Below are 8,476 nucleotides of genomic sequence, written 5' to 3' on the forward strand. Positions count from 1 at the left end.
CAGTTCTGCTATTAAGTCCAAATGGTTATGTTCATGAAATATAATAGTTTTCAAACAAAAATAATCTGAGAATTTGAAAACAATCTGATTTATGTCAGTCATACAACCAGATAAGAGGATATTTTAGCAATAGAGTATAGAGAAACAAAACATTTACTTTACAGAAGGATAATTTTATTTATTATTTATTAGAGTTTTATATCAAATACTTTGGTCACCTAATGAGAAGGACCCACTGGAGAAGAGCCTAATGCTGTGAAAGATTGAGGGCAAAAGAAGAATGGGATGACAGAGAATGAGGTGGCTGGATGGAGTCACTGAAATAGTAGGCATGAACTTAAATGGACTCCAGAGGATGGTAGAGGACAGGAAGGCCTGAAGGAACATTGTCCATAGATTGGACACAACTTTGCAACCAACAACAACAACAGAGTTTTATACCACCATTATTATTTTATAAGCAACTCAAGGCAGGAAACACACATAATACTCTTTCCTTCTCCTATTTTTCCCCACATGAACAACACTTGAGGTGGATTGGACTGAGAGAGTATGACTGCCCCAAAGTCACCCAGATGGCTGTCATGCCTAAAACAGGATTGGAATTCATAGTCTCCTGGTTTTTAGCTGGGGCCTTAACCACTAGATCACACTAGCTGTCCTTTTCCATATTTTAAAATTCTAAAACTTTACATATTTTAAAGAATTCTAAAACAATAATTTCCTTCAAACATTGAACATTTTAAAAAAAATTAAATGGTAATTATTGCAGTTACCCAAATAGGAAAATCAGCTGAAGCTTAAAAAAAAACCCAACACCTTCTCTCCAAGCTGCAGCAGCTAATTTTATATTTAACTGATAAGAAAAATGTCTCCTTTACCAAATTTTGTTTACTTATGCAGATAAAAAAGAGAATCAAGAGATTATATTATAAATATATCCAAAAACAGTGCATTAGGCAACCACGTTATGTGGCATTCTCTTAATAAAGAAAAGAGGCATAATGAGAAATCATTGTAATTAGACTTCAAGAAGCAGAGCAGGTTAATCCAGATAATTACACTTTATCTGCAGTTAAGTACATGGGAACAGCAGTATAATTCTATATAGGCTTATTCAGAAGTAAATTACTTCGAATTCAGCAGGACATAGTCTAATGTCCTGTTTTGTGCTTGTTTTGCAAAGTACTGATCTGGAGATCTAGTCCTCAGTATTCAGCCTTGGTTCCAAGTGACTGGATCTATGAGACCCCTAGTCTCTGTCTGCTACTTGTGAATGCCAGGTTGGTTGGAAATATGTCTGCCCTTGTCCTTGATCGCATTATGGATGAGAGTACTGAGCTGGCATGTGTAACCTAAATCTGAATTGGCTTAAAAGGGAAAATGTTGCATTTCCCCATTTGAGGTTTTATTTATTTTATTTTATTTATTTATTTATTTTATTTATTTCGTCAAGCATGTATTTTATGACAGATACAAGTGTAAACATAATTATAAATACGTGTAAAGGATAGGAATAAAAGAAAACATTAGGTCAGGGATGGTAGGCACGCTGGTGCGCTTATGCACGCCCCTTACAGACCTCTTAGGAATGGGATGAGGTCTACAGTAGAAAGTCTAAGGTTAAAGTTTTGGGGGTTTGGGGAAGAAACCACAGAGTCAGACAGTGCATTTCAGGCATTGACCACTCTGTTACTGAAGTCGTATTTTCTGCAGTCTAGTTTGGATCGGTTTACCATAGGTTTTTATCTATTGTGTGCTCTTGTATTGTTTTGGTTGAAGCTGAAGTATTCATTGGTTGGTAGGACATTGTAGCAGATGATTTATGTACTATGCTTAGGTCAGACTGAAGACAATGAAGTTCTAAGTTGTCTAGGCCCAAAATTTCGAGTCTGGTGGCATAAGATATTTTGTTGTGTACTGGATATTCTCCTGGACACACAGCTACTGCTGAAAGAAAAGTGGCAGCTTTGGCCAGGGCAGTCTTTGCACAGGTCCATCTTGGGTACCAACCGCAGTCCCTCTGAATTTCCTCAGATAGTTACTCATGTCCTAGTTACCTCACAACTGAATTGTTGCAATGTGCTCTACATAGGCAGAGTGGGGGGCAGGGTTGTTTTCTTCTGTTAAACAGTGTCATACAGTGGGACCCCAGAGCGCATTTTCCCTGTTGGCAGTACCTGCCTTCTGGAACATCACCCTCCCCTCAAGATATGTGTGTTTCCCATCCTGCTAGTGTCCTGCAGGTCTTTAAAAACATGCCTTTGCTCCCAGGCCTGGATTAGGTTGTGAGCCCCTGGCAAAGTTGGTGTAGCATTTTAGATATTTGTTTTGTTTTTTTAAAAAAAACGACATGTGTTTTTTGCATTCTTTAATTGTTTTGTCTTTTAATTCAGCAGGCTCCCCAGAGTCATTTTGGAGTTGATCAGCCTTCTAAATCTAATAAATAAAGACAGAGGGCAGCCCTTCAAACTGTAATTTGGGGAATATATTACTAAATTGCATCAGATGATAGCTAGTTAATCTTGGCTGATCTCAAAGAAGTAATTATAGATGTGCTTGAATGAGCACTCCCAACAAAATACAGAGCTGCAGAATAGGTGGGGATAGCTAAAAGAACAAAAGAAGTCAGAGAAAAATCACTTCTATATTATTGCCAAAAGACATGAAGTACAGATCCATTAGGAACTAAGCTGAACCTGAGGGGGTCTTTTTAAAAATTAAAAATTACTATTACTTAAATAAAAAGGGCTCGTTCCTGGATGACATTCAAAGGCTAAGGGTGGGTTTTGGACTGCACAAAACTCGCAGTGAAGTCAATACAGATAGTACTCGATTTATGACCACAATTGAGCCAAAAAAGCTTTGTGTTGCTAAGAGAGACAGTTAAGTGACTTTTCCTCCATTTTACGACCTTTCTTGCCATAGTTAAGTGAATCACTGCAGATGATTCCCTTACTAACACGGTTGTTAAGTGAATCTGGCTTCCCTGTTGACTTTGCTTGTCAGAAGACTGCAAAAGGTGATCACATGACTTTGGGACACAGCAACCGTCATAAATAAGAGCCAGTTAGCAAGTGTCTAAATTTTGATCACATGACCATGGGGATGCTGCAACAGATGTAAGTGTGAAAAGTCTTAAGTCACTTTTTTCAATGCCACTGTAACTTTGAATGGACACTAAATGAACTGTTGTAAGTCAAGGACTACATGTAGAATCTTTGTAGTACACTTCTACAGGAGAAATTGTACTGAAAAAAATACTAAGCACAAATTCCAGTGAGCAGATCTGCCTTGGTTAGCAATAGTCTTCATCCTATTTGTATAATTATATACAAAGTCAACTTATTGCCCCCAACAATCTGGGTCCTCATTTTACCTACCTTATAAAGGATGGAAGGCTGAGTCAACCTTGGGCCTGGTGGGACTAGAACCTGCAGTAATTGCAAGCAGCTGTGTTAATAACAGACAGACTTAGTCTGCTTAGCCTGATCGCCTCTGATAGGCTTATCTGCAACCATGGACTGTGGTTCCTTCAGCCCTATTTTCTAAGTTCTTGGGACACATTTATTTATTTATTTATTTTGTCACAACATCATACAAAAAGATTATATAGTATATACACATATAAACATATATAGGAAGAAGAAAAGAAAAACAATAGGACAGGAACGGTAGGCACGTTTGTGCGCTTATGCACGCCCCTTATGGTCCTCTTAGGAATGGGGTGAGGTCAATAGTAGAAAGTTTTTGGTTAAAGCTGTTAGGATTATGGGAAGAGACCACAGAGTCAGGTAAAGTATTCCAAGCACTGATGATTCTGTTGCAGAAGTCGTATTTTCTGCAATCTAGATTAAAGCGGTTTACATTAAGTTTAAATCTATTGGTTGCCCTTGTATTATTGCAATTAAAGCTGAAGTAGTCTTTGACAGGAAGGACATTACAATAGATGATTCTGTGAGCTAAACTTAGGTCTTGTCAAGGCGACGGAGTTCCAAGTTTTCTAAGCCTAGGATTTCAAGTCTGGTGGGATAAGGTATTTTGTTGTTTTCAGAGGAATGGAGAACTCTTCTTGTAAAATATTTCTGGACACGCTCAATTGTATTGATGTCAGAGATGTGGTGAGGGTTCCAAACAGGTGAGCTGTATTCTAGAATTGGTCTAGCAAATGTTTTATATGCTCTGGTTAGTAGTGTGGTGTTTTGGAAAAGAAGCTACGCAAAATTAGGTTTACAACTCTTAGAGCTTTTTGCTATGTAGTTGCAGTGGGCTTTGGCACTTAGATCATTTGACATGAAAACTCCAAGGTCTTTAACGGGATGGGGTCGTCTGTAAGGTAATGTCCATCTAGTATGTACTTAGTTTTAGAGTTCTTTTTCCTATATGTAAGACTGAGCATTTGCTGGTTGAAATTTGAGCTGCCAATTTTAGACCAAGCGGTTAGATGGTCAAGGTCGTTTTGAATGATAGAAGTGTTGTCTGTGGTGTTAAATAGTTTGACATCGTCAGCAAAGAGAACACAATTACTTGAGATATGGTCACAAAGATCATTAATGTATAGAATAAAGAGTGTTGGTCCAAGGACGCTGCCTTGAGGAACGCCACTCTTGACAGGAACAGGATTTGATAAAGCATTGCCAATTTTGACCACTTGTTGTCTGTTAGACAGAAAAGCAGATATCCATTTGTGGAGGGGTCCTGAGATGCCATAGGATGTTAGTTTAAGGAGAAGTTTATCGTGTACTACTGAGTCAAAAGCTTTGCAGAAGTCTATGTAGATTGCATCTATTGATTTGCCTTGATCTAGATTTGAAGTCCATATGTTTTTGCAGTGGAGAAGTTGTAAGTTACATGATAACTTTTTCCTGAAACCAAATTGTTTGTTGGAGAGTAGGTTGTTAGTTTCTAAGTGTGAGGTAATGGATTGATTGATGATAGATTCCATGACTTTGCAGGTGACGAGCAAAGGGAGATCGGTCTGTAGTTTTCGACTAAGCTGGGGTCTCCTTTTTTGAAGATGGGGATGACTGTGGCTAGTGACCAAAGTTTGGGAAGAGAACTGGTAGTGAAAGCTTTATCAAAGATAATACTTAGGGGTTCAGCTATATTAATGGAAAGTTTTTTTAAGAAATATGCACATAGACCATCAGGTCCAATAGAAAGCGATGGTTTTAAGTTGTGAAGAGCTTTACCAACGTTGTCTTCTGTGAAATCTATATGAGTTAAATCATCATAGTCATTGCTGGTTCGTTTGTGGAATGTTGGATATGTGTTATCGGAGTTAACAAAAACTGAGCCAAAGAAAATGTTGAAGAGGTTTGCTTTGACTGTTTCGTCATTGCATTCTTTGTTGTTAGAATCTTTTAGTGGTGGGATGGATCTTGAATCTTTAAGTTTACTGTTGACAAAATTATAAAAGGCACGATTGGAATTTGTGCGTAGAAGGTTTTCTTCTTGCTTGGTGTGGTAATTTGTGCATTCAGTTTTAATTTGGTTGCATATGTTTCTGTAACGGTTTCTGAAGTTTGTAACATAGCCTTTTTTGTTTCTTTTCCAGAGGGATTTTTTTGATTGAAGCTTTTTTATTGATATGGGTAGTTTGTTTTTCTTGGACATGGTAGTCATTCGTGGTACATATAATTTAATGACTCTATTGATTTCAAGTAGGAAGATTCTATAGAGGTCATCAGCGGTTATGCAGGTTGCAAACAGATTTTGCCAGTTCAGAAGTGAAAGATCGTTGTTTATAAGGTCGTAATTGGCTTTCTTGAAGTTGTAGTTGGGAGTTCTGGTGTTATGACGAATTAAGTATGGACGATATTGAGACGAAAATCAATCATGCAGTGGTCACTGTTTGAAAAAGGTTCTTTAATTTGTATACCGTAAATTGAGTTTGGATTGTTGCAGAAGATGAGGTCAAGGCAGTTGTTGAGTCTTGTATTGTTAGTTACAAGTTGTTCAAGACCTAGGTTTGTAACAGCGTTGTATAGTGTAGTATGGATTGGGTCAGTTGAACATTCATTGGTTGTCCAGTTAATGAGAGGTAGATTTAAGTCACCAAGGAAGATAAGAGGGTATGGGCAAGAGGTAGTCCATGTTAGCATTGAGGTTAGCATATTTGCGTGGTAATGTCATAGTCGGGGCTCTGTAGCATAGTAAGAATCAAGAGTAGTGTCAAGGGATAGGTCGCATACTATGGTTTCAGGAAGAGAGAGTTTATGTGCTACTTGGATATTTTTAGATTCAGTGTCTTTTTGTAAAAGATAGCCACTCCACCACCTCTTCGGTTTTCCCGATCTGATCGATAGACTTGATATTCTTTGTTTGAGATAATGGAGTCAGGAAGGGATGAATTCAGCCATGTTTCACAAACAAAAATGATATCAAATGTGCTACTGTTTAATAAGAGGATAAATTCAGGTAATTTGTTGACTATGCTTCTTGCATTTATCAATTTGCATTTGAGATCTGATATGATTGGTGTTGAAGAGGTAAGGCGTGCATACCTAGTTTTGGGTGTTAGTAGGTTGGGGTTGTGGACAATAGATGGTTGTATAGATGGTTGGATGGTAGTTTTGGGTGTTTGGATGGATGGTTGTTTGGATGGCTGGTTGGGTGGATTGTTGGGTGGCTGTTTGGATGGCTGGTTGGATGGCTGTTTGGATGGCTGCTTGGATGGCTGCTTGGATGGCTGTTTGGATGGTTGGTTGGATGGTTGGTTGGATGGCTGGTTGGATTGTTGATTGGATGGCTGTTGGTTGGATAGTTGGTAAGATGGTTGGTTGAATGGGAGGTAGGGGGATGGGTACTTGATTGAATACTGGGATGGCTGGTTGATTGTTATGGGTGATGGGGGGTTTGGAGGTGATTTTTTGATTGCAGGTTTTATTTTTTATGCAATCAGCATGGTAGTCGATGTATAGGTTGGATTCACCATTGTCTTGTCTTCTTTTAAGTTCTGTGCGAAGTTCACGAGAGCGTATCCTTTGTAGAAAGGATAGGTCAGGACGTGATCTAAGTTTACTGTAGGTAGGGTTGGATTTAGCAATTGAGTTTATAGTCTTTATGAATTTGCGTTTGCTGTCCTCATTAGTGCATATAACTCTACAAAATCTTGGTGCTGTTGTCCCATCGCTGTTTTTATATTCTGGTCCATCTCTGGAGACAGCAATTATTTCATTTGGGGAGATGGTTGATGAATTATAATTTCCAATGATGTTGTGAATCTTATTGATATCTGGTTCATTTGTGTTTTCAAGTCCAAATAATATTGCATTATTTTATTTTTGTCCTCTCCATTGCATCTCTGATTAGTTGATTAGTAGTTGTTTGTTGATTGGGTTGTGTTGTATTAATTTGATGTCTAGGTTGAGTTGTAAGTTGTATATTTTGTGGTGATAGATGAGTTTGGAAGAGATTTAGATCATTAGAGTTTTCATTTTTTAGTGTTGAAATTTGTTTTATCAAATCTGTGAAACTTTGTTCAATAACTGATAGAATTTTTTTCTAAGTTTTGTTCAATATTTTGAATTCTTTTTTCTAGGTTTTGTTCAATATTTTGAATTCTTTTTTCTAGGTTTTGTTCAATAGCTTGTAATCTTTTATCTATGTTTTGTTCGATAGTTGTTAATCTTGATTCTAAGATTTTATCAGCGTTTGATTTTCTGGCTGGCATAATGATGATCTTTCTTATTCCTTTGTTTTATTTATTTATTTATTTATTTATTTTATTTATTTATTATTATTTTATTTTAGTAATGATTAAGTGTCTGTCACTTAATCAATTATCTTTGATTTTATATCTGTCTCTTTAACTTTAAATGGTAGTCAATTTGGCAGTTGCTATGGTAATAGGGAGTTACTATGGTAACAGTGAGATTTGGCGGGAAATTTAAAATGGTGAGATAGGGTGGTTGGAGAAGCTTCTTTACAGGTGGCTGTAATGGCGGGAGATTCAAAAAGTCAGTAGAGGCCGGGAGACTGGAGTCTCCTAGGAACTCACCAGTAGTCCTGCAGCAGTCCTGCCGATTGGGGGATAGGTTGATTAGGGTTGTTGTAAATGTTGCTGGGCTTTTATCTCCTTGGTGGGAAATTTAAAGTTTGTAGCAATGTGGGAGGCGATGATGGAGGCGGTGATGGCAGCGGTGCGACTCACGGTATCGGCAGCGGCAGCGGCAGTCCCGGTCTGGTGGGGTGGCTTTAGTGTTTCGGTGTCTCCAGCCGCCTTTAATGCGGTAGCGGTGGTCTCGGTCTGGCGGCGGCTCTGGCGGCACAAGCGTAGCGGCAATCCCGGGCTGGCGGCAGCTCTGGCGGCGGCCCGTGGCGCTCACGGGCTGGCGGCGGCTCGCGGTGGCTCCGCGGCACCAGTGGCAGCTGGCAGCAGCAGTCTTGGGGCTGGCAGCCCGTGGCGGCACAAGCGGCAGCGGCAGTCTCAGGGCTGGCGGCGGCTCCGGCGGTAGCGGGCGGCTCCAGCCTC

The sequence above is a fragment of the Ahaetulla prasina genome, chromosome 7 (genome assembly GCF_028640845.1).
Source record: "Ahaetulla prasina isolate Xishuangbanna chromosome 7, ASM2864084v1, whole genome shotgun sequence".
NCBI lineage: Eukaryota > Metazoa > Chordata > Lepidosauria > Squamata > Colubridae > Ahaetulla > Ahaetulla prasina.